Source organism: Apodemus sylvaticus, chromosome 4 (genome assembly GCF_947179515.1).
Source record: "Apodemus sylvaticus chromosome 4, mApoSyl1.1, whole genome shotgun sequence".
Lineage (NCBI taxonomy): Eukaryota > Metazoa > Chordata > Mammalia > Rodentia > Muridae > Apodemus > Apodemus sylvaticus.
This window is the reverse complement of record NC_067475.1, coordinates 49709896-49737567: the sequence shown is the minus strand read 5'-3', so window position 1 is coordinate 49737567 and position 27672 is coordinate 49709896. Positions and strand designations below refer to the sequence as shown.

The window sequence follows — 27672 nt, the reverse complement described above, 5'->3', positions numbered from 1 at the left end:
TTGCAGGGTCCTCCAGAAGTGTTATGCCCAGTTTTCTGAGGAACAGCCAGACTGATTTTCAGAGTGGTTACCAACTTGCATTCCCACAAGCAGTGGAGGAGTGTTCCTTGTTCTCCACATCCTTGCCAACACTTACTGTCTCCTGAGTTTGTAATCTTAGCCATTCTGAAAGGTGTAAGGTGAAAACTTAGGATTGTTTTGATTTGCATTTCCCTAATGACTAATGATCTTGAACATTTTTTGTTGTATTCTGTAGCTGCCTACAGCTACTACGACCTGGGTTGCTGGAACAGAAGCTGAGGAATAGATGGGGAAGGGGCAAAAAGAACGAGGCCCAGGACGATATTTTACTGATCAAGGCCCCAACTTTAATGGTGGTCAGACCTTTTTTTTTGGGGGGGGGGGGTTATTTAATATATTTTTTATTTACATTTCAAATGATTGTCCCCTTTTCTGGCCCTCCACTTCCCAAAAGTCCCATAAGCGCTCTTCCCTCCCCCTGTTCTCCCGTGGTCAGACCTTTCAACAGTTTGGGTAAGTCCCTCCCCCCAGACTCTGGGCTGAGTTCCGGGAAAGTCTTCTGGCTGGCTGTCCTTGCCTCCTCTGCTCAGACAGCTGTGTGTGTCACCTGCTAAGAGGAGGAACAATGAGCTTAACATTCACTCTGAGCTTCTCCACCCTAGGTGGAGCAGGATCCTGACTAGCTTGGGATTCCGTGCTCAACATAGGCTGGGAGAAGTTCACCTTGACCAATGTTAAGTACACTCTTAGCACTCCACCCTAGGATAAAAATTCCTGCTGTACCCTACTTCCCTTTTATGCCCTTACATCAGATTCTTGCCCGAAGCCAGTGATTGCCCTTGGTCAATGTCAACTTCCTACCATGTGTCATGATGCCCCATTATGGCTCTATACAATTTTTGTAAGGTGCTTCTCAGCCATTCGAAGTTCTTCAGGTGAAAATTCTTTGTTTAGATCTGTACCCCATTTTTTAATAGGGTTATTTGGCTCTCTGGAGTCTAACTTCTTGAGTTCTGTGTATATATTGTATATTAGCCCTCTGTCAGACTTAAGGTTGGTGAAGATCCTTTCCCAATGTGTTGGTTGCTGTTTTGTCTACTTGATGGTGTCCTTTGCCTTACAAAAACTTTGTAATTTTATGAGGTCCCATTTGTTGATTCTTGATCTTACAGCATAAGCTATTGGTTTTCTATTCAGGAACTTTTCCTCTGTGCCCATGTCCTCAAGGGTCTTCCCCAGTTTCATTTCTATTAGTTTCAGTGTGTCTGGTTTTATGTGGAGGTCCTTGATCCACTGGAGTTGAGTTTAGTAAAAGGAGATAAAAATGGATCAATTTGTATTCTTCTGCAAGCTGACCTCCAGTTGAGCCAGCACCATTTGTTGAAATGGCTATCTTTTTTCCACTGGATGTTTTCTGTTCCTTTGTCAAAGATCAAGTGACCGTGGGTGTGGGGGTTTATTTCTGGGTCTTCAATTCTATTCCATTGGTCCACTTGCCTGTCACTGTGCCAATATCATGCAGTTTTTAACACTACTGCTCTGTAGTACTGCTTGAGGTCCAGGATACTGATTTCTCCAGAAGTTCTTTTACTGTTGGGAATAGTTTTAGCTATCCTGAGTTTTTTGTTACTCCAGATAAATTTGAGAATTGTTCTTTCTAACTCTATGAAGAACTGAGTTGGGATTTTGATGGGGATTGCATTGAATCTGTAGGTTTCTTTTGGTAAGAAGGCCATTTTTACAATATTAATCCTTCCAATCCATGAGCATGCAAGATTTTTCCATTTTTGAGGTCTTCTTCGATTTCCTTCTTCAGAGAACTGAAGTTCTTCTCATACAGATCTTTCACTTGTTTGGTTAGAGTAAAAAAAACAAAGTTTCCATGTGACCCAGATATACTACTCATGACATTGCCAATGGACCCTATATTTTTCTGCAGAGATACTCAGATGCTTGTGTTCAATATTGTTCTGTTTATAATAGCTAGAGTATAGAACGAAACTAGATGTCCATAAACTGAGGAATAGATGATGAAACTTTGGTAAATACATAATCACTGAATTTAGGAAATTTGTAAAAAGATGATATGACCTAGAAAATATTATAGTTAGCCAACCTATTCCCAGAAAGACAAATGTTGCATATGATCTCTCATAGATGCTAGAAACTAGAAGGATCCTAGTTTCAAATATTTAAATTTGTTTCTTTAACACAAAATCATTGTGGCAGCTTGAGAGCTATTAATGGGCCATCACATAACACTAGAGAGGAGGACATAAAAGAGTAATAGAATTGTTGCCCCTCTCCCCTCATGAAATCTCTAACCCATTCTCCTCCCTTCTCCTCTGAGAGGGTAAAGACCTCCTGGGGTTCCTCCACACACAGACCCTGGCACATAGAGTCTCTGCAGGGCTAGGCATATCCTCTCCCACTGAGGCCAGAGAAGGCAGCCCAGTTAGGGGAATAGAATCCACAGATAGGCAACCTTAAGGACAGCTCCCACTCCAGTTGTTGAGGGACCCACATGTAGACTGAGCTGCACATTGGCTACATATGTGCAAGGAGTCTAGGCATAAGCTGTGTATGTTCTTTGGTTGGTGGTTCAATATCTGAGAGTGACCCAGGGTCCAGATTAGTCGACTCCATTGGTCTTCCTATGAAGTTCCTATCTATCCCATCCATGGATCTTAGTCTTTCCCTCAACTTTTCCATACGACTTCCCAGCTCCATCCAATGTTTGCATCTGTGGGCTTCGGCATCTGTTTGAGTCAGCTGCTTGGTAGAGCCTGTCAGAAGACAATTATGCAAAGCTCCTCCTGTCTACATGCAAAAACAGGATCATTAATAATGTCAGAGATTGGTGCTTGCTCTTGGGATGGGTCTCAACTTGGGCTAGTTATAGATTAGCTATTCCCTCAGTCTCTGTTCTACCTTTGTCCCTGCATTTCGTAGGCAGGACAAATTTTGGGTGATAAATTTTGTGGTTGGGTTGATATCCTTATCCTGCCACCAAGTTTCCCCACTGCTAAAAGTATCAGCTAAAATCACTCCCAGAGACTTCTGAGAACCTCCTCTATTCTAGATCTCTGGCACATCCTAGAGATGACCCCAATGCCTCCCCCATTCTCCCACCCTATCAAGCTACCTATTTCCATTCATTCTCCTGACCCTCTGGCTCTCTGATCTCTCCTGACTCCTGATCTTGATCCTGAACCCTCCCACTCCTGTCCCCATCCCATCTCCCACCAAGTTTGCTCCCTCCATCTGTCTCTTATGAATTTTACACCCTAAGTAAAATTCAAGCATCCTTGCTTGGGCCTTTTTATTTAGTTTTTTTTTTTGGGGGGGGGGGTGTATCTGTGGAGTACTCTGTACTTTTTGGTTACTCTGCACTGTATGTATTTTGGGCCTGTGTTACCCCTTACACAAGATGATAGTTTCCACTTCCATCGATTTTCCTGAGAAATTCTTGATGCCCTTGTCTTTAATACCTGAGTAGCATTCCATTGTGTGAATAAACCACATTTTATGTATCTATTCTTCAGTTGAGGAGCATCTGGGTTAGTCTAGCTTCTGGATATTACCAATAAAGCTCATATGAACATAGTAGAGCATGTGTTTTAGCAGAGAAATCTCAAATGGCCTAGATGCACTTAAAGAAATAGTCAACATCTATTTACTATCAGGGAAATAGAAATCAAAACAACCCAGATATTCCATATTTACACCAATCAGAATGGTTAAAATAAAAAATTAATGTGACAGCACATGCTGGTAAGGATCTGGAGCAAAGTGAACACTCCTCCATTGCTGGTGGTATCAAAAACTTGTACAACTACTCTGAAAATCCATCTGACAGTTTCTCAGAAAATTGGGAATAATTTGACCTGAAGACCGAGCCTGTGAAGATGCCACTCCTGGACATAATTTTTTTTAAAATGCCCCCATATCACAAGAACACAAAATGGAAAGCTTTTAAAAGTGATGTGGTGGAGAAATGGGAGAAATTAAGAATTTTAAGGGGGATTTACCATCATTAAAAATATAGCCAGCATGGTAACCCATGCATGTAACCCCAGTAATCCCAGTACTAGGGAGGTAGAGACAGGTGGGTCTCTATGAGTTTGTAACCAGCCTGGTCTCTATAGTAAGTTTTAGAATAGACAATGGACTTGGATAGACGATTACTACCCAAGTAGTAGATTCTTTTATTGAATAGACATCATGGTATCCATTTATTTTCTACATGGTTATGCTTACCTACCAATTTGCATTGCTGTCACCCTTTGCCAGTGAGGTTTTATTTCATGTAGGTGCCAACAAAGCAGAGATTCATGACTTGTCAAAGTGTTAAAATTGAAGTGACTATTGAGTCTTCATCTGAAAAGAAGACAACTATAAATCTCATTCAGACATCAGGTAGTATCATGGAAAAGTTGGTGGAAAGAATGTAAAATCAGAGAATGGAAAAGAATGTTGTTAGATGCTATGTTTGGTACATGAAATAGTGTTGCATCGATGAACTCACATAACCATGGTCAAGTGCTCAAGTTCTACTTGAAATTTGGCACATTAAGGTTCCACCAGCTATTGGGGAAGATTCCAGAAGGCTCAATCCCTTCTTATGGAATTTTGAGTAATTTATGGGTGCTAGAGTGGGGGAAATTATATTCCTTAGCGTTTTTTCCACTGGTAAGCTGCCTTTGTTCAAGTAGTAGCTTTCCAGTCATGGTCATGTAGGCATCCCTACTTAAGAGCAACAGTGGGTCCCAAAAGACAGAAAGACAGACAGATGGATAGACAGACAGACAGATGGACAGATCGATGGATGGATGGATGGGTAGATTAATGGATGGATTAGATATTTTGTAGCTTCATTTTCAACAGCACAAAAGGTCAATGTGAAAAGAAAATCAAAAATAGTCAATATTTCATTGAGGATTTATAGAACTAGTAAGCAGGAAACTAGAAACTATCATCACAAAAATCAAAGCAAAAATTACATGAAAATGTGTGATGGAGGGGTTTGTTGGGGTGAAGAGGTGATATATTGAAAATATAAGGACATAATAGAAGATAAGGGAGTAAATATGATCAAACTAATGAGAAATTAGGATACCATGAAAGAAAGGGTATAAATGATAAAACAATATATTTGTCAGGATGGTTTAATAAATCTGAGAATTTCATTTGACAAATAATTTAAAGATAATCTTGTAAATTATATCAAAATCTTGAATGTAATTTTTCTCATAATTATGTATGATTTTAATGAGCTTATTTTTAACCCTTTTCAGGTTTATTGCCTATAGATTTTAGTAAATGTTATTAAAACATGAAAATTAATTACATAAAAGACAGATATACAAATGATTGATGCTCTGGACTTGAGTTTATTTTAAATTTTATATTTTGACTCTGCATGGATTGCAATAAATAGGTCTTCGGCAGAGCTACTAATAAAAAAATTGAGCATTGCCATCACTGTCAACATAGACTTTTGTTCCACTGCAACTGCCATTGACTTTATCTCCAGAAATGATATCACAGTATGTGCCAGCAGGAATACCAGTCTGTAAAATTGTTGACAAGTCCCTGAAAAGTAAAAAGTTAATTCTGAAATCAAATTCAACAAAGGCAAATGTAAAAAAGCAAACTATCTCCAAAGTAAGTACTTGTCTAAAATTGTGCTGTATAAATAGGAATTATGATTTAATGGACAAAGACCTAATAAATGATTATATATATATATTTTATATCTACCATGTTATATTATAGATAGATAGATAGATAGATAGATAGATAGATAGATAGATAGATAGATGAAGAGTACATGGTAATTTTAAAACTTGTTTTCTAAGTGGTGGCACCGTTTGGGGAAGTGGGTGATGTGGACTATTGGAGGAATTTCATCACTGAAGGCAGCTTTGAGAATAATATTTTTTCTAATCAGATCTTTCTGTATTGTGCTTCTGGTTCAAAATGTGAGCCATCACCTTCCATTTTCTGCCCTCATACCTTTCCTTCATGGAGTCAAACCTCTGTAACTGTAAGCACAAATAAATTCTTTCCTCTATAAATTGCCTTGGTCATAATGTTTGATCACAGCATCAAAAAAGAAACTAATACAATCATCTAAACATGTAAAAGATAATTTGAGCAAAAGATAACTCACCAAGATATTCACAAAGTGTAGTTGTATGTAGGAGGAAATTGTTAACCGAGAAGAAAAAGAAGCATGTATTTCAAATGGAAAGGCAGTAATTGGAGACTGTAGAACCAATCCACATCTGTCTCCTGAGAAAACCCATCAGCCATGGCCAAGTATACAAATGTGTTGAAAAGATTAATCACAAAGAAAAGGAGAATTATTACACAGAAGCAGACATTTTAAAATTGTATACCAAAGAAACAGAAAAATAATTAGTTGAGATACAGAGTTAGAGTGTGATAATTTGAAACTAATACTAGTCACCCTTTCACTGAATTCTAAGATTTTAAATTGAATGTTTATGTCTTTTATACAGGTGTCACATGAGTATATTGAAAATATATACACATGACCGTGTAAAAATGCATCAAGAACAACAGCAATATCAAAAACTCTACCTAAAACAAAATCTACAAAATTGAAAAACACATTAAGAGTGAGCTTTTTTGTATGGTTTTTAGATTACTATATATTTCTTCAATCCATTAATAAAATGATTTTAAGCTATAGGTGAACAGAAAGTAAATAGAGGGTTCTAAGAGTATAATAGAATGTAATCTTACTTCAAGTGATATCTACTTAGCAGTCATCATTGTTAAAGACAATGAATCCTTTGTTTCCACTGCCAAAAGCTACTTGGTTGCTGCCATTATCCCATCAGTTTACAAAAGGCTGAGTACTGATGACATTCCTGAAGGCAACCATGTTCCTACAAGCACAGGATCATGAGAAATGCTGGTACCCTTTAATTCAACAGTTTAAAATAAAAGGTTCAACAACTTCCTTACTAGACAAAATCTGAATGGCACATCCCACTTGGTTTGACACCATCTATGTTCACAGATCCAGCCATTGCCACAAGTGTTGAGTTAATGTTCACTTCTTTGGTTGCTCCATTGTCATTTGATGGTCCAAACCGATTATTGATATCCTTAAATAAAGGGAAAAGCCTCAGGTTTTTTAGCATGCATGTTGCATTTCCACTGCACTAAACTCAAAGTGCTCTGTTACTTGAGTTTCTATAGTATCTACTTAATATTTAACTCCTTCAGTATTTATACAGACCACTACTGAGTATTTACTATTTCAGTGTATATACCATAGTTATCTTAGGTCATATTTTACAGAATTATACATTTTATTTACTCATTGTCATCCATGCAGCAGTTTCTTAATAGCTCTCTTCTTTAATATCACTAAAATGACAAGAGCTTTAGCATCAGAAAGACCAGAATTAAAGATCAGGCTCAGCAGTGCTGACAGGCAGAAACAGGCAGAGGTCTGCATGTGTCATGGCCCACCCACAGTGGGAGCTACCATGATGTGCAAGTATGCGGTTGAGAGATGTAAGAGAAATGGCCTGGTTTGAGCTCTATGAAGAGACAGAATTGGAGACATGAGGGTAGAGAAGAATAGCTTTATGTGAGTAGCTTGTCCTGTCACCTGAGGCTAAGGTGACATATCGGCCCATACTGCTGTCTGGGTCCATAGCCATGTAGCAGCAGGGTCCGTTGCCCATGGCTCATATTACCACTGAAGGCCATTAGGGCACGCCTGGTATGAACTGGGACCTGAAACCATGTAGATCTCCGCAGGCTACAAAAAGAAGGCCCTGCCCCTCACCGGCTGTCCTACCTTGGAGATGCTATCCCCTTTCCCAATTACGCCCCCACCCCCGAAACACTCTATCCCTTCCCTCCTCCTCCTGCTTCTATGAGGGTGTGCCACCACCCACCTACCCATTCCTGACTCCCTGTCCTCAAATTCCCCTACAGAGGGGCATCAATCCTTCACAGAACTAAGGGCCTCTCCTCCCTTTGATGCCCAACAAGGCCATCCTCTGCTACATTTGATACTTGAGTAATCTGCTGTCTCCACCTGCTGGGCACTTGTACTACAAGCCAACAAGTCAGCTCAGCATTGCAAGGTCCCAGGGACTTGAACTCCCATTTCTCCTATAAGAGTTTTACTTTCTAAATCATCACCCCATAACCTTAGCTGCCTTTTGAAGTTGTTCAGATTAAGGTATTGCAAAATATTTTGTATCGTTTACTATTCTTGAATAAGTCATCAAACATACGTGCTTAATTTAACATAATTTGTTTCGTGTATTTTTTTTAAGTAACCTCAGTTAAACTGAAAAGTTTCTTTATATTCCATAAAAAAATCCAAAAGTATTTAACAAATATTTGTCTTGGTTAAATAAACAAAAGCTGATATCCTCTTTCAGATGTTAGTATACATGATCCCCACATCAAATGGGCAAGGAAAGAACTACTAGACTCCTACGTTTTTCTTTCTGTTCTTGTTTTCTAACTTTTAAGTTATTGTTTCAAAGTGATAAAGCAGTACATAGTTCTATAATATACTTACAATGGTAAAACTGTTTTAAATAATTTTTATGGCATGTCTTTTTATGACAGCCTGCTATAGCTGTCTTCTGAGAGGCTCTGCCAGAGTCTGACAAATATAAAGGTGGATGCTTACAGTCAACCTTTGGACTGAGCACAGGGTCACAAATAGAAAGTTAGAGAAAGGACTGAAGGAACTGAAGGGATTTTCAAGCCCATAGGAAGAACAACAATGTCAACCAAACAGACATCCCAGAGTGCCCAGAGTGGAAACTACCAATCAAGAGCACACATGGAGGGACCCATGGCTCCAGCTACATATATAGCAGAGGATGTCATCAATGGGAGAGGAGGATTTCCTCTGAAGGCTCAATGCCCCAATGTAGGGGAAGTTGAGGCCTGGGAGGCTGAGTGGGTGTATGGGTAGGTAGGGTACCACCCTCATAGAAGCAGAGGGATGGGGGATGGGATAGGGGGATACAGGGGGGAAACAAGGTAAGGGTATAACATTTGAATTGTAAATAAAGAAAATATTCAATTAAAAAAAGAAAAAAGAAGAAAATGTGGTTCGCATATATAAAATGGAAAAAAAAAAACAGGATTGTTTTCTCTTTCTTCAAAAGTATATTTAAACTTACACTTCCATCCTGGAAATATCTTGGCCAGTAGTAACTTGACATTACCCGGGTGAAACCATAGGGATGAACTAACATAAATCCAACAGCCATTTTATACATTCTGAAATGTTCAATATAATATTAAAGCAGAAGTATATAGTACATTACTGTCATTAAAGGTTACACAGCAAGAAAGAATGCTCTCCTACCTAGCATCCCAGACTGTCAGGATGGATGATCCCCCAGCACCATGTCCTCGCTGATTGTCATGGTTATCCACAAACACGAGGGCTCTGTCAGAAGGCATGAATCCCCAACCTTCTCCCCAGTTCCTAGTTTTTAAAAAAATATGCATACATTATTCCTTGAAAAAAAAAACATTTAGAGTATCCTAAATCTGTACCTCATTCTATAGTCTATTTTAATCTAACTAATGATTCTCTAAGCAGATGATTATTCCACAGAAAAATGTTCTTCTAGGTAATTTTATATATAAGATTTATTTACATTTCATCCACATTGCTCATGTAAGATTGCAATGTAGATTGACTCAGAAAGCATAAATATCCATATCACAGTATATACAATGAAAAACAAACAAAAAGGTTGGATATTTCACTCTGTGTTATGAGCAAACATTTCAAGTTAATTTATTACAGTGCATATATGTGCAACAGTAGAACCACATTGCAGCTTTAGTTATGAGTAGTAGAACTTTTCAAGTAATATCTTGACCTTAGCAGATTGTAATTATGAAAATCTCATAGACTCATATCAAAGACAAAAAAAATCTGTAGGTGATGTTTTGTGTTATTAGAAAACCTCCTTGTTACTGATATTTAAAATGAAATTTATTAATTCCAGATGTTTTCTTATTGTTGACAGAGCAGTCAACATTTTTAATAGCTAATATCTTAATAAATATTTAATAAATTAGAATGTATAAGATGATTATGTATTGGGATAATATGACAACAGATCTGTGACAGACAAAATGACAAAGTGTGATGTATTTACTTTAAGTAGGCCATCTTTTCTCCATCCAACTTGCGCATAACATTGCTCAGTTTTGATCCATATTTGAATTCTGTCACACGGCCATTTCCAAAATGCTCACTACTTGACACTGCCTCACCACCCAGATCAACAACCTAGTAAAGAAATAGGGGAAAACTGTCATTGAATAAAATATTAAAATATTTAATGTAAAATAATATGCTATAAATTTTGTATATATTGTTCAGGTTCAAAGTGGTTTTCTTCACTCTTTTCTAAGTATATACATAAGTACTGAAAGAAATTTAATGACAATATCATTTCTTGTCCAGTAAAAATGGCTGACATATTTCACTTAACATATCATTGAAAATTGAGATATTCATACTATCAAAGTACTTACTGTTGGGGTTTTGTGTAAGCTCCACCCCACACCTACCTGGCAATAGCCAGGTATGCCCCGCCCCAGAGATCTGGCCCACTATAAGAGGGGCTACTTGCTCCTCCTCTCCCTCTTTGCTCACTACTCTCCCACATACTCTCACCTCTCTGCCCCTGGGGCTCTTCCCGCCCCCTCCACGTGGTCATGGCCGGCCTCCACTCTCTCTCTCTCTCTCTCTCTCTCTCTCTCTCCCACTAACTCCCATCCCCTATTCTGAATAAACTCTATTCTATACCATGTCCGTGTTCACTGACTCCTTCACTGAATCATCCTGCTTACTCCTTCATTGGTGCTGTTGGCCCGGATACGAGAAACACCTGGGATATTAAGCCTCTTCCATCAATGGGTAAGTCTGGCACTTCCCGCATTTGCCCGCAAGATGCTGGTGTTCTGTTCCCTCCCTCTTTCCCGCTGGAACTCAGCAGTGTGGGGCCTCAATGCCCTGCGCAGCGAGTGCCACCACGCTCTGCTAATTAATTCACTCCTGCATCTTATTACTGGTTCCTTGTTTTCCCGCACGCTGGCTTGGCGGCCCTCGGGACTCATGGCGCGCTGGCCACAGTAGTGGTTGCTCCCGGGGCCGCCGCCGCTGTCGCTACCCCACCACCACCTTCCCCGCCGGGCCTTCCCAGCCGTCCCGGAGCCGGTCGCAGCGCACTGCAGCGGTAGAAGTGCGCCCGGCAAGTGCGCCCGGCGGCGGCAGCCGTCCCGGAGTCGTGGCGCACCGCCGCGGTGGAAGTGCGCCCGGCGGCGGCCGTTCGCTGGCCTGGGGCGGTCCCCCGCCGGCCCCACACCACCACCCCCACCGCGAGCCCCGCAGCCCGCGGCCCATGCAGCCCATGCCAGAGCCCCCTCCCGCTCCAGAACTGCTGCCTAAGCCACCACCGCAGCTTCTACAACAGCTCCGCCCCTCCCGCATCGTTGCTAGGATACAAAACAAGCTATTTCCAGCCACTGTGCTATCTAACTTTCTACTTCCGCTGCTGACAGGAAGTTCCGCCCTGCGCATGCATGATCACTGGTGCCTCCTTGGCTCTCAGAGACCGCAGCAGCAAGCCCGAACTAACTTTCCCTGCTACAGTTTTCTCGCTGACGGTCTACCATCAGAGCCAAACCAGGTTCTGGTAACGCAACTGTTACACATGGCGCAGTCTCCAGGCTCTCAGAATCGGCTACACTCCATCCCTGCCGAGCGATGCTGCCTCCTCGCCGCAGCAAGCCTACACCCTTTCCAGTGGCTGCGCTCCACCCCCCACCACCATACTGTCCCACTCTGCTGGCTACAGTGCAGATTTCTAGGGCCTTTACCTACAAAAGTCTAGCCACAGCCCACGTCCCCATCAATTCTATTACCCGATTCTTTCACAACTCTACAGCTTCTTCCTACCACCCTGTCTTCCCTCTTCTACACTGCGTGGTCTCCCACAGCAGTCCATGACTGCTCTTGCAGCCACGCACAGGCAGGTGAAGCAAGGTTGGGGGACCGGGTCCCACAGCCAAGCAGTCCACACTGACTTCCACGTTCCCGGATATCGGATTGCACTTCCTTAGCAAACACCATCTGCCTAAGAAGGTAAGGTCTTTCGGTTGGCTGGACGGTTTCTTAAGTTCAGAAGGGATGTGGCCAGTCCTTGCTTGGTGCCGCTTGGCTAACACTCGTTTTACGACGCTCATAACCCCAGTTGTCTTCCACTCCAGAAGTAATCCTGAGTCTCCCCTCATTGGCTTCCAGCCGTTCTCTGAAAATCCTGGGCCCCAGGCAGGTTACTTTTTCTGGCTTTTTGCCCCAGCTCCCAGGAGCAATAGCGTCTTCGCCGATACCTCCAGGCACCCTACTGTGATGCCTCCTGGAAAATCTCAAGTCTCTAAACTAATAAACCTCTACAATAAGGTCTGGACTCAATATAAACTAGATAATAATTCAAAATGGCCATCTAATGGCACCCTAGATCTAATGGTTTTAAGGGATCTTAATACATACTATAAGCAATCCGGTAAATGGGACCGAATCCTATACATTCAAGCTTTTATCTATCTCTGGTCTAAGCCTTCTCTTTGCCCTGCCTGCTCCCCATCTGTGTTCCCACACCCTTAGCTCATTTGCTCCTATAGGCTGTGTGCTCAAGTTGATGTTAACAAGCCTAAATCTGCCTAGACATCACAATTTTATCCATTGCTGCCAGCTTTCTTTCTGTGATCCTAGCATCTTTACTAACCATGGCAATATACTTTCCTCTACCTATACAACCTGTCAAAGCTACTTAAGATTTCCATTCCTAGTCTCTCTTTAACTATTGCTCTCCTATCTTGCGCTCAATCTTGTCAGAAGTTTGTTATTAGATTTAAGACAGACAGAATTCCCAAAGGCCTGACAGCTTCTCCCAAGAGGTCTCAGAAGAAAGATGGACACTGCCACAGGATGTCTCAGAAGAAAGATGGACACCGCCACAGGATGCTGCCTAAAAGTACAGTGGACAAAACTAGATACCTTGAGTCAAATGACTTAGCTAAACAAAGGTAAGCCATTTCTCATGTCATGGGTATCCATTCTACAGAGAAAAGCCGTGCATCTTCTGTGCTTAAAAACCAGACTGACAGCCAAAGCTGCCATAGAGACCAGAGACCACAAAGAACTGCTGGCTACTAGAATCTGTCATTCTTTAATAATATAACTGCTAAGTTATTGTTTATTCCTCAGACTTCTGACTACATTGACAGCTAGACAGTTATCTCCTTACCTAAACTCTGTTTCCATTAAATGCTTCATATTTCCTCTTCTTGCTCTGTCACTTTCCCAACCTTCAATTCTATTCCTTCTGATCCACAAAGGCTCATCTTAAAGACTGTTCATGTGGTTAACTCATGTTATCTCTTTAATAAACTTGTTAGCTACAGGAAACCTACCCAAATCTACTGCTCATGGACCAAGTAGGCTCCATCCAGATAAGTACATCTGCCCAAGTTCCCACTTTACTACCTTTCCAAAGGGTGGGATTCCTCTGGGTTTCAATTGTACATCTTAAGAAAATTTTCCTTTCTCCCAAATGTACTTAGTCTTATTCCCTAACTATACTAATGTGTTCCAACATCTTGTTAAGTCCAAGCCCTTGCCATATCCAGGACAGCTCCAGAGAAGCAACCTTCAGATGTTCCAATCTCCTCTCAGCTTCTCCAGACGCAGACAGCTTCTACTGGACCTGTTCTCCTGACCTATCTTCAAATGGCTCTACAAATCCTGGACAGCAAGGAAGCAGCCAGTCCTCCTGAGACTGGACAATCACCCCCCATACCCCTTTCTCTAGGTTCCCCAGAGACACGCCGCCCCAATGTCAGCATGAAGCAGCCAGATCACAACAACGACCCTATTCCTGCTTCGCCGTATGCGCCGTCACTTCTTTTCTTTTTTCTTTTTTCTTTTTCTTTTATTAATAAACCAAACATTGGGGACTGTTGGGGTTTTGTGTAAGCTCCACCCCACACCTACCTGGCAATAGCCAGGTATGCCCCGCCCCAGAGATCTGGCCCACTATAAGAGGGGCTACTTGCTCCTCCTCTCCCTCTTTGCTCACTACTCTCCCACATACTCTCACCTCTCTGCCCCTGGGGCTCTTCCCCCCCCCTCCACATGGTCATGGCCGGCCTCCACTCTCTCTCTCTCTCTCTCTCTCTCTCTCTCTCTCTCTCTCTCTCTCTCTCCCACTCCCACTAACTCCCATCCCCTATTCTGAATAAACTCTATTCTATACCATGTCCGTGTTCACTGACTCCTTCACTGAATCATCCTGCTTACTCCTTCACTTACTGTCAGATAAACAATTTCAGCACTTACAAATTCATTAGATTCTCCAAAGAAAATTATTACAAACATTATTAACCTTCTTCACATGAAAAATGCCCACAGAAATATTAATCAATGTATCAAAAATTTAGGCATCTAATAATACTTAATACAAGATTTAAGCCTAGAAATACTGACTTGAGTCAGCAACTAAGATTTTGCATAATAGTCCCTGAGTATTGTAAGTGGTACAATAATGTCACAAGCTAAATAAATTCTTTACATTCCCTTAGACCTTTATTCTGCTAAAAAAAAATGAGTCTATTATATCTACATAAAAGGGAGTTAAAGAAGTTGCACATTTTATAAAGCATTCAGACATTAACCTATTAAATTATGTTTAATACAAACTTCCATCTATCTTTTGTTTAACAAAACAATGCCACTTTATATTTACATATATGTATTGAACCAATTGAAAAATGAAAGGTCTGCTTCCTTCTTCAAACCATTGTGTATTTAGATTATTCTGCTTGTCCAAAATTGCCTTTATGTCTTCAGGCCATATGTGCTTAGAAGCATCAAGTCTGAACCCTGCTACACCAATGTCAATGAGACGGTTCAGGTAGTCAGCCACCATGGTACGAACATAAACTGTATCAAGTGCAAGATCCAGAAGGCCAGACAGATGGCAATTTCTGACCTGTTAAGACAAACAGAACAGAACAGAACTATGTTCAATATTTAAATTTTACCTGTTACCCGAGATTTCCTTCAACTAAACAAGTATTCACCAATTGGTCAGGAGAATCTCTAGTGAACATATCCATTGGTTAGGGATGGTCCCCGTTGAGGGGTGGGGCTACCCACACATCTCAAAAATATTAATCCAAAATTGTTCCTGTCTAAAGGAAATGCAGGGACAAAGAGTGAAGAAGAGACTGAAGGAAAAGTGATCCAGACACTGCCCCACCTAGGGAACTATCCCATCTACAAACACCAAACCCAGACACTATTGCTGATACCAAGAAGCACTTGCTGGCAAGAGCCTGTTCTAGCTGTCCCCTGAGAGGCTCTGCTAGGGCCTGACCAATACAGATGTGGATGCTCACAGCCAACAATCAAACAGCACAGGAACCACAATGGAGGACTAAGTGGAAGGACTGAAGGAGCTGAAGGGATTCGTCTCCCCATAAGAAGAACAACAATATCAACTAACCAGTCCCTCCAGAGCTCCCAGGGAATAATCCACCAACCAACCAAAGAATACATATTGAGAGACCCATGGCTCCAGCTACATATGTAGCAGAGGATGGCCTTGTCAGGCATCAATGAGAAGAGAGGCCCTTGGTCCTGTGGAGGCTCTATGTTCCAGGGTAAGGGAATGCGAGGGCAGTGAGGCAGGAGTGGAGGGGTGGGTGGCAAGAGTTCCCTCATAGAACTCTCTCTCTCTCTCTCTCTCTCTCTCTCTCTCTCTCTCTCTCTCTGTGTGTGTGTGTGTGTGTGTGTGTGTGTGTGTGTGTGTGTGTGTGTGTGTCAGAGGGGAGAATGTAATAGGGAGTTTGTGAAGGGAAAACCAGGAAGGGGAATAACATTTTAAATGTAAATAAATATAATAACCAACACAAAAAGCTTCATAAAGCCTTTTCAGGGAAAAACTGAGAACATTCACATCCTACTGTGGATATACCCTTCGAACATTTTCCACTATAGTGTCTGCATGAGGCAGAAATAAAATAGATAATATTATTAGTTAGTTCAGGAAACCCTTTGCTTCCTTCCTTTTTCCTTTTTTCTTCTCTTATGTGGTACAGGAGTAAAACACAAATCTTAATATTTAGCACCTTTCTTGAGCCATCAAGAGACTAGAAGGTTTTTGAAGATTGACTCGCGTTTCTAACTCCTAGTACTATATGTCATAAGGAGTCTAATATATAACCTAGAAAACTGGAATACCCCAAACATAATCCATACATCAAATGAGGTACAAGAAGAAAGGAGGAGTGGCCCCTTGTTCTAGAAAGACTCAGTGAAGAAGTATAGGGCAAAACCAGAACGGGCAAGTGGGAAGGGGTGGGTGGGAGGACAGGGGGAGAAAAGGGGGCTTATGGGACTTTCGGGGAGTGGGGGGCTAGAAAAGGGGAAATCATTTGAAATGTAAATAAAAATTATATCGAATAAAAAAAATTGAAAAAAAAATTGGAGTGGGAGAAGTCAAAGTATCATTATTTGTAACTGATAGCTTGTTATATATAAGTGAACCAAAAAATTCTACTAAGGAACTTCTATAGCTGATTTTTAAAAAAATCTCAGCAAAGTTGTCCAGATGCAAGATCAACACAAAAAATAGTAGTAGATATATAACTGAGAAATGGACTGAGGAAGCAATCAGAACAGGGACACTTTTCACAGAAGTCTTAAAAAAATATAAAATATATTGACATAACTCTAGCCAAGCAAGTGAAAGACTTGTATGAAATACTTCAAGAAAAACCAATAACCACCAAAAAACAATCTACAGATTCGGTGCAATTTCTATCAAAATTACAACACAATGCTTAAAAGCCATTGAACAGAGAATTCACAACTTCATATAATAGCCAAAACAATCCTGAACAATAAAAGAACTTCTAGATATCCCACCACTCCAATTTCAGGTTGTATTACAGAGCTGTAGTAATAAGAACCACATGACATTGACATGAAAACAGACAGGTGGATCAGAGTACTCAAAGACTGAAACATAAATGAACACACATGTGAAAAACGATTTCTAATAAAGAAGCCAAAAATATACAATGAAAAAATCATACCATTCTTAAAAACTAGTGTTCATTAAACTGGATGTCTCCATTAGAAGAATGGAAATAGATCCATATTCATCATCTTGCATAAAATTCCACTCCCTGAAGAGCAAAGAATTCAGGTGAGGAATAGACTTAAACTCATTTGCACAAGAGATGCCTTTATTCACTGAAAACTATTAGCACAGATATTTATATCAATATTTAATATATGAGACCTTATGAAATTGAAAAGCTTATGAAAATTGGACAAAGTAGCTGCCTACAGAATGGGATTTTTTTTTTTACCCAATTCCATATCTGATAGAGGACGAATAGCCAAAATACATAAAGAAGTCAGAATAATGGATACTAACATCAGAAATTGTATAGCAGGAAGGTCTAAATGGAAGCTATCCATCAAATCTCTCCCCTCAGAGCTCAGGGAATCCCACAATCAGGAGTCAGAAAGTTTGCAAGAGGAAGGGGACAGACTGAAGATGCTCGATGGATAAGGTCCTCTGAATAAACTAATCATAATGTGTATGTTCGTACAGAGACAGAAACTGCAAAGAGCCTCTATTGGGTCTGTTCCAGGGCTTGGGCATACATATTACAGCTATTTGCTTCGTTTTTTAGGAGATTCCTGAGTGTGAGAATCAGTGGCTCTCGGACACTTGGTCCTACTCTTGGGACTCTACCTCTTCTCGACATTTCCAACTTCAACAAAGTGATTCGGGCTTCATCTTATTATGCTTTTTTTCATGGTTGGGTGTTATGTCTTAGAAGTCTACTCTTTTCCAATGAGAAACAAAAATATTGTGATTCATGAGGGGAGAAAAGGTGGAAAGTAACTGAGAGGAGTAGGGGAATGGGAAACGATAATCAGGATATACTATATAAGAGAAGAATCTATTTTCTTTTTTTTTAAATGTCTTCATTTTTTTATTCGATATATTTTTTTATTTACATTTCAAATGATTTCCCCTTTCCTAGCCCCCCCACTCCCAGAAAGTGCCGTAAGCCCACTTCTCTCCCCCTGTCCTCCCACCCACCCCTTCCCACTTCCCCATTCTGGTTTTGCTGAATACTGCTTCATTGAGTATTTCCAGAACATGGGGCCACTCTTCCTTTCTTCTTGTACCTCATTTGATGTGTAGATTATGTTTTGGATATTCCAGGTTTCTAGGTTAATATCCACTTATTAGTGAGTGCATACCATGATTCACCTTTTGAGTCTGGGTTACCTCACTTAGTATGATGTTCTCTAGCTCCATCAATTTGCCTAAGAATTTCATGAATTCATTGTTTCTAATGGCTGAATAGTACTCCATTGTGTAGATATACCACATTTTTTGCAACCACTCTTCTGTTGAGGGATACCTGGGTTCTTTCCAGCTTCTAGCAATTATAAATAGGGCTGCTATGAACATAGTAGAGCATGTATCCTTATTACATGGTGGGGAATCCTCTGGGTATATGCCCAGGAGTGGTATAGCAGGATCTTCTGGAAGTGAGGTGCCCAGTTTTCGGAGGAACTGCCAGACTGATTTCCAGAGTGGTTATACCAAATTGCAACCCCACCAGCAGTGGAGGAGTGTTCCTCTTTCTCCACACCCTCTCCAACACCTGCTGTCTCCTGAATTTTTAATCTTAGCCATTCTGACTGGTGTAAGGTGAAATCTCAGGGTTGTTTTGATTTGCATTTCCCTAATGACTAATGAAGTTAAGCATTTTTTAAGATGCTTCTCCACCATCTGAAGTTCTTCAGGTGAGAATTCTTTGTTTAACTCTGTACCCCATTTTTTAACAGGGTTGTTTGGTTTTCTGGAGTCTAACTTCTTGAGTTCTTTATATATATTGGATATTAGCCCTCTATCTGATGTAGGAATGGTGAAGATCTTTTCCCAATTTGTTGGTTGCCGATTTGTCCTCTTGATGGTGTCCTTTGCCTTACAGAAACTTTGTAATTTTATGAGATCCCATTTGTCAATTCTTGCTCTTAGAGCATACGCTATTGGTGTTCTGTTCAGAAACTTTCTCCCTGTACCGATGTCCTCAAGGGTCTTCCCCAGTTTCTTTTCTATTAACTTCAGAGTGTCTGACTTTATGTGGAGGTTCTTGATCCATTTGGATTTGAGCTTAGTACAAGGAGACAAGGATGGATCAATTCTCATTCTTCTGCATGCTGACCTCCAGTTGAACCAGCACCATTTGTTGAAAAGGCTATCTTTTTTCCATTGGATGTTTTCAGCCTCTTTGTCAAGAATCAAGTGGCCATAGGTGTGTGGGTTCATTTCTGGATCTTCAATCCTGTTCCATTGATCCTCCTGCCTGTAACTGTACCAATACCATGCAGTTTTTAACACTATTGCTCTGTAGTATTGCTTGAGGTCAGGGATACTGATTCCCCCAGACTTTCTTTTGTTGCTGAGAATAGTTTTAGCTATCCTGGGTTTTTTGTTATTCCAGATGAATTTGATAATTGCTCTTTCTAACTCTGTGAAGAATTGAGTTGGGATTTTGATGGGTATTGCATTGAATCTGTAGATTACTTTTGGCAAAATGGCCATTTTAACTATATTGATTCTACCGATCCATGAGCATGGGAGGTTTTCCCATTTTTTGAGGTCTTCTTCCATTTCCTTCTTCAGAGTCTTGAAGTTCTTGTCATACAGATCTTTCACATGTTTGGTAAGAGTTACCCCAAGATACTTTATACTGTTTGTGGCTATTGTGAAGGGGGTCACTTCCCTAATTTCTTTCTCAGCCTGCTTATCCTTTGAGTATAGGAAGGCCACTGATTTGCTTGAGTTGATTTTATAACCTGCCACTTTGCTGAAGTTGTTTATCAGCTGTAGGAGCTCTCTAGTGGAGTTTTTTGGGTCACTTAGGTAGACTATCATGTCATCTGCAAATAATGATGGTTTGACTTCTTCCTTTCCAATTTGTATCCCTTGGACCTCTTTATGTTGTCGAATTGCCCGAGCTAGTACCTCAAGTACAATATTGAAAAGATAAGGAGAAAGGGGGCAGCCCTGTCTAGTCCCTGATTTTAGAGAGATTGCTTCAAGTTTCTCTCCATTTAGTTTGACACTGGCTACCGGTTTGCTGTATATTGCTTTTACTATGTTTAGGTATGGGCCTTGAATTCCTGTTCTTTCCAAGACTTTAAGCATGAAATGATGCTGAATTTTGTCAAATGCTTTTTCAGCATCCAATGAAATGACCATGTGGTTTTGTTCTTTGAGTTTGTTTATGTAGTGGATTGCATTGATGGATTTCCGTATATTGAAACAACCCTGCATTCCCGGGATAAAGCCTACTTGATCATGGTGGATGATCCTTTTGATGTGTTCTTGGATTCGGTTGGCAAGAATTTTATTGAGTATTTTTGCATCGATGTTCATAAGGGAAATTGGTCTGAAGTTCTCTTTCTTTGTTAGATCTTTGTGTGGTTTTGGTATCAGCGTAATTGTGGCTTCATAGAATGAATTGTGTAGTGTTCCTTCTGTTTCTATTTTGTGGAATAATTTGAAGAGTATTGGTGTTAACTCTTCTTTGAAGGTCTGATAGAATTCTGCACTGAAACCATCTGGTCCTGTGCTTTTTTTAGTTGGAAGACTTTCTATGACTCCTTCAATTTCTTTAGGCATTATGGGACTGTTTAGATGATCTCTTTGGTCCTGATTTAATTTTGGTATTTGGTATCTGTCAAGGAAATTGTCCATTTCCTCCAGATTCTCCAGTTGTGTTGAGTACAGGCTCTTGTAGTAGGATCTGATGATGTTTTGGATTTCCTCAGTTTCCGTTGTTTTATCTCCCTTTTCAGTTCTAAGTTTGTTAATTTGGATACTTTCTCTGTGCCCTTTGGTCAGTCTGGCTAAGGGTTTATCTATCTTGTTGATTTTCTCAAAGAACCAGCTCCTGGTTTTGTTGATTCTTTGTATGGTTCTCTTTGTTTCTACTTGATTGATTTCAGCCCTGAGTTTGGTGGTTTCCTCCCTTCTACGCCTCCCGGGTGAAATAGCTTCTTTTCGTTCCAGGGCTTTCAGGTGTGTCATTAAGCTGGTAATGTATGCTCTCTCCATTTTCTTTTTGGAGGCACTCAGGGCTATGAGTTTTCCTCTTAGCACTGCTTTCATTGTGTCCCATAGATTTGGGTATATTGTGTCTTCATTTTCATTGCGTTCTAAAAAGTCTTTAATTTCTTTCTTTATTTCTTCCTTGACCAAGGTATCATTGAGTAGAATATTGTTCAATTTCCACATGTATGAGGGTTTTCTGTTGTTTTTGTTGCTATTGAAGACCACTTTTACTCCATAGTAATCTGATAGGAGGCATGGGATTAGTTCGATCTTCTTATATTTGTTGAGGTCTGTCTTGTGACCAATTATATGGTCGATTTTGGAGAAGGTACCATGAGGTGCTGAGAAAAAGGTATATTCTTTTGCTTTAGGATAGAATGTTCTATATATATCTGTTAAATCTAATTGGTCCAAAGCTTCATTATGTCCCCGTTTAGTTTCTGTTTTCCTGATCGGTCCATTGAGGAAAGTGCAGTGTTGAGGTCACCCACAATTATTGTGTTAGATGCAATGTGTGCTTTGAGCTTTAATAAAGTTTCTTTTACGAAAGAGGGTGCCCTTGCATTTGGAGCATAGATGTTCAGGATTGAGAGTTCTTCTTGTTGTATTTTTCCTTTGACCAGCAAGAAGTGTCCCTCAGAGTCTCTTTTGATGACTTTGGGTTGAAAGTCAATTTTATCTGATATTAAAATGGCTACTCCAGCTTGTTTCCTGAGACCATTTGCTTGTAAAATTGTCTTCCAACCTTTTACTCTAAGGTAGTGTTTGTCTTTGACCCTTAGGTGTGTTTCCTGTAAGCAGCAAAATGTAGGGTCCTGTTTACATATCCAGTCAGTTAGTCTATGTCTTTTTATTGTGGCATTGAGTCCATTGATGTTAAGAGATATTAAGGAATAGTGATTGTTACTTCCTTTCATTTTTGATGTTATTTTTTAAATTTGATTGGTTAACTTCTTTTGGGTTTGATGAAAGGTTACTATCTTGCTTTTTCCAGGGTGAAGTTTCCCTCCTTGTATTGGTGTTTTCCTCCTATTATCCTTTGTAGGGCTGGGTTTGTGGATAGATATTGGGTAAACTTGGTTTTGTCATGGAATATCTTAGTTTCTCCATCTACGGTGATTGAGAGTTTTGCTGGATATAGTAGTTTTGGCTGGCATTTGTGTTCTCTTAGAGTCTGCATGAGATCAGCCCAGGATCTTCTAGCCTTCATAGTCTCAGGTGAAAAGTCTGCTGTGATTCTGATAGGTTTTCCTTTATATGTTACTTGGCCTTTTTCTCTTACTGCCTTTAATATTCTTTCTTTGTTTAGTACATTTGGTGTTTTGATTATTATGTGATGGGAGGTATTTCTGTTCTGGTCCAGTCTGTTTGGAGTTCTGTAGGCTTCTTGTATATTCATATGCATCTCTCTCTTTAGGTTAGGGAAGTTTTCTTCCATAATTTTATTGAAGATATTTGCTGGCCCTTTAAGCTGCAAATCTTCACTCTCATCTATGCCTATAATCCTTAGGTTTGGTCTTCTCATTGTGTCCTGGATTTCCTGGATATTTTGGGTTACAAGCTTTTTGCTTTTTGCATTTTCTTTAACTGTTGAGTCCATGGTTTCTATGGTATCTTCAGCATCTGAGATTCTTTCTTCTATCTCTTGTATTCTGTTGTTGATATTTGCATCTATGTCCACTGATTTCTTCCCAAGGCTTTCTATCTCCAAAGTTGTCTCCCTTTAAATTTTCTTAGTTGTTTCTACTTCTGATTTTAGATCCTGGATTGTTTTGCTTAGCTCCTTCACTTGCTTGTTTGTACTTTCCTGTAATTCTTTAAGAGATTTTTGTGTTTCCTCTTTCATGACCTCAGCCTGTTGACCAAAGTTCTCCTATATTTCTTTAAGTGTTTTTTGTGTTTCCTCATTATTGGCTTTTGTATTCTCCTGGATTTCTTTCAATGATTTTTGTGTTTCCCTTGCAAGGGCTTCTAACTTTTGATCCATTTTCTCCTGAATTTCTTTAAGTATGTCCTTCATGTGTTCCTGTACCAGCATCATGACCAGTGATTTTAAATCCAAATCTTGTTTTACTGGTGTGATGGGGTATCCAGGACATGCTGGTAAAGGAGAATTGGGTTCAGATGTTGCCATATTGCCTTGATTTCTGTTAGTGACGTTCCGGTGTCTGCCTTTTGCCATCTAGTTCTCACTGGTGTTAGTTGGTGTTGTCAATGCTGGACTCACCAGTGCAAGCTGCCCCTTCCCAGGTGGCCTCTGGTGCACAGCTTACCTCCTGCACTGCCTGGAGACAGGGTGTTGTTGTCCAGGCTGTTCAGACCCCAAAGCAGACACCTGAAGGCTCCTGCTGGGGCCTGCTTGATTCACTGGAGCACACCGACTTCTCCCAGCTGGCCGCCCGGCAGCCCCACTTGCCTCTTTCAGGACCTGGAGATGTGGTGTTGTCGCTCAGGCTGATCTGGATCCGGAAGGGGAGAGGTCTGAGGGCTACTGCCAGAGGCCTCAGGACTGAAGCCTAAGCTCTGTGCCACAGGGATGAGCTGTGCTGTGAGCTCCCAGACTGCCTCTGGGTGCACACCAGGTCTCCTGCACTTCTTGGAGACTGAGTGCCCAGGCTGTTCAGATCCCAAAGCAGGCGCCTGAAGGCTCCTGCTGGGGCCCGCTGGATTCACTGGAGCACACCGACTTCCCGAATCTATTTTCAATAAAAGAAAAAAAGGGGAGAATGAGGCTGAATGCATCATTAACATAATGGAATACTCAGATAGAATTGTGTTAATAACATAGATGGACCAATTGTGATAAACTAATATTTCCAAGTAACTAATTTTTTCTAGGTAAGATCCATGAATTTATTCTTAAAAATTACCTGTTGTTTTATTAAGGTGGTGGTAGTCTGTACAGACAAAAGCTTTCCCCAGAAATTAAAGATTTTAAAAGCAAAAATACCAGTGCCCAGGGGGAGGTGAATGCACTGTGAGTGTTTGGCCTGGGAACCTGTAAGACAATATGTTTATTGCTCTTGCCAATGATCTTTGTCACCCACCAAAAGAAAATGGCAAGAGCTTATTGCTCACATTAGCATTTCTTTGGATACAGAACACATAAATTGTACTGGGCTGGGAGCTTCTTCCACACTGAATATATTTAGTAGAATAGAAAAGTGATTAAGAGAGAAAATTCATCAATAATCTAATACAGTCTTGAACCCTGTGCTATAATACTGATCTTCCAACCAAGATGTATTAATGATATAATAGTTCCAAGGATTTCTGATTAGATCCTGGGACTAACATACAGGCAGGATGCATACCTTCTGCTGGTCTATCATTTATGATCAGAAAGATCATGAGTCTAATGGTAGAATATACTACCAATGTTTTATTAAATCAGCATGCAGTTGAATTGTTTTCTAAATAGTCACATTTACAACAACAGATTGTTATAACTATCTGCTTAATCAAGAACTCTTTTAGTAGTGTAGACAGTCAAAGCAATGACTAATAATTCTTCAAAGAGCTGTGAATAAGGGAACTCAGAGTGTTCAACCCTAAACAGGACATCTTTATTACCCAAAAAGTGCACCAAACATCATGGGAAAGGATCTGAAAGAATCTTAAGAGCTTGACCCTGCAAAGAGAGCTATGCAATTACTAGTATCTCCTGGTCTTCTAAAGGATCTGAGTTTCCAGTAACCATATAGAAAATCACAAACATCAGGAATTCCAGTTCCTGAGGATACACCTTCCTCTTATAGCCTCTGATGGTATTGCATGTGCAAGTGCACAGATTTACAAACAAACAAAGCAATTAAACATGTATTTTAAGAGCATAAGATCTGGAGAATGGAGTTAAGTAATAGTTCCCTTCTGGATTATACATGGTTTGTGGTAGCATCAATACATATCAAATATAATCATATGCACAAAACATGAACAGAAAAATAAAAAGAAATAAAAGAAGAAATTGGGAAGACATCAAAAGTGTGTGAATAGAACTAAGAGAAGATCATAATATCTTGTACCTAAGTAAGTAAGAAATTGTAAATAATAATAATGTCAAACAGAGTTAAGGAAGCACTTTAGTCACTAAACCTGTTACATTTATGTAACTTTGATATATGTATATACATATATGTGGTTATATATTATTATTTAAATACATATTATATTACTATACAATAGGAATATATAACTTGGTTAATATATTAAAACTTTTGAAAGCATGCTAACAAAACAGTTCCTCTCATGAAATACAAACTTCAACTTTCAATATTCAATATTTATGACTACTTTGTAGTAATACAACACTCATACAATGCATACATATGAAAACCAATTTTTGTTTGTTATAATATGTGTGTGTAAGTGTGCATGTCTGTATGTGTATGTGTGTGCATATTATATGTTCTGTGGTTCTCATGATAACTTCTTTTGTATGCTTGCATGTCTTTTCCTGTAGTGACTCAGAAGATATTTGATATGCTATTGTGAACTATATTTACCTATATATTATGGATAAAAATTACAAGATTATCAAAACCTCTATATTGAAATGCTGACAACTCTAATATGATTAGTGTTGTAGTACTATTGAATTTCCATATAATATTCAATAAGTATGCATAATGTAAATTAATATTTGAAAGAAGAAAAACTAAAACTCCTATCTATTATTAAGAAATAAAACTCAAAATTATAAATAATATTAACAAAAGCAGTTTTCTTAGCAATGTTGTAAAATAGGTATCCTATACTTCAGTGTTACTATTGCAGAGAGAAGACTCTAATATAAATTCAGGGTTCCTCTTTATGTACCAGCTCCCATAATTCAGGCATTTAGTTGAAACTCTTCTTAAGGATATCAAAGTCAGATAACTCAAAAATGCTATTAAAATGTTAAGAAAAATGCAGTTAATTCTAAATTTATCTAATCTTCTTTGCATATAAAAAAATTATTATTTACAAAATTAATTTCCTTATTATATTCTGCCTGAAATTTATGGAAAACTAAGGCATTATAAAATACAAATGAATTAACATTTCATTAAAATGTTAATTTAATGACAGCTTACATATTCTTGCCATTTGTAGTGAGTAGCCCAGAGGACTCAAAGTCAAGTACCTTTATAGTGGAAAATGTAATGGCATTAATATATTAGAATTTCTTTAATAACACACATTTGCATGCAGTTTTATCATCTGTATTAACATTATCACATATTAACATCTCTAGAATTAGAGATAATGTTTTATTTTTAGTTTTTTAAATTCTAAGTCATTAGGAAGATATTTTACATAAAGGTAATCAAGTTGTGGTTGTTTTACTTAAAATAATTCATAATTAACCTGAGTTTTACCTTGCAGTCTCTCTCAAAACAGTAGTCATTTACCCACCAATACCACCCACAAGAAAAAAAAAACCAAGTTAAGCTTAGCATAAGTTGCATATAATGGCTAGAGAAAGACAGAGTTTAGCAAGCCTGCCTACCACATCTCTAAAATTAAAGATAAGTTTGGAGCCAAGGCTCAGTAGTGTTTCCAAAACAAATAGTACAGGCTGTGCTGCTGGGCAGGCAAGCATGATGTGTCAACAAACCAAAAGATGACCCTGAAACACTGAAACCCCAAATGACAGAGATCAAACCATAAAAATAAAAATAAACATCTAATTAAGTACAAAACGGGAGGGAAAAACATATATTTTAAGAGTAACTTGCTATATCAACTTGTATAAATCCGCAACCATCCAAATCTAGAGTTTAGTATTTGTCAAATTCAAAGCAAAGATAGAAATCTCACTATTTTGATATCTATTTCTCTTCAGTTCAAACAAAAGGCCAGACTAAGATTTTATAAATTTGTATCATTTCACTGTCCTCTCTTTCAAACCTTATGTAATTCTCCAAATATGTAATTCTGTCAGCACTGTGATCTGAGCTCCACAGTGACCTATCATGGACTGGGCACCAACACTCTGGTGTCCGTTGTAAACCACTGCCTTTCCTAGCTGCTGCTTTATCACCACCCCTATTACAATATAATTCATCACTTTGCTTTCTCAGTATATAACATCCTTTTCTACTTTCAACTTTTCCTCTGTATCACTTATATATAATATAGAGGTAAAAGTCCTATAAAAATAAGTTTAAAGATCACTTTAGTTTATCATTGAGCTAAATGCGATCAATAAAATAAATGAGAGCATAACGGGAACAAATACACTTAATCAAAGGTCTATTGTTAGGTCTGAGTTCATCATCTACTACTCCAGGGTAATTACTTGTTTTTGTTACATAACTTTCAGGCGTGCTCTTAAGTTGCTAGTATGAGAATTCATGTAGGAACTTAGTGATATGAACCACTAACTTACCACCACTTTCAT

The 27672-nt window shown here is 39.4% G+C and overlaps 1 pseudogene; it reads right to left on the bottom strand.

The window, feature by feature from the left end:
• Positions 1-5456: 5456 nt before the first annotated feature.
• Positions 5457-27672, bottom strand: LOC127683566 (alpha-amylase 1-like; annotated as a pseudogene).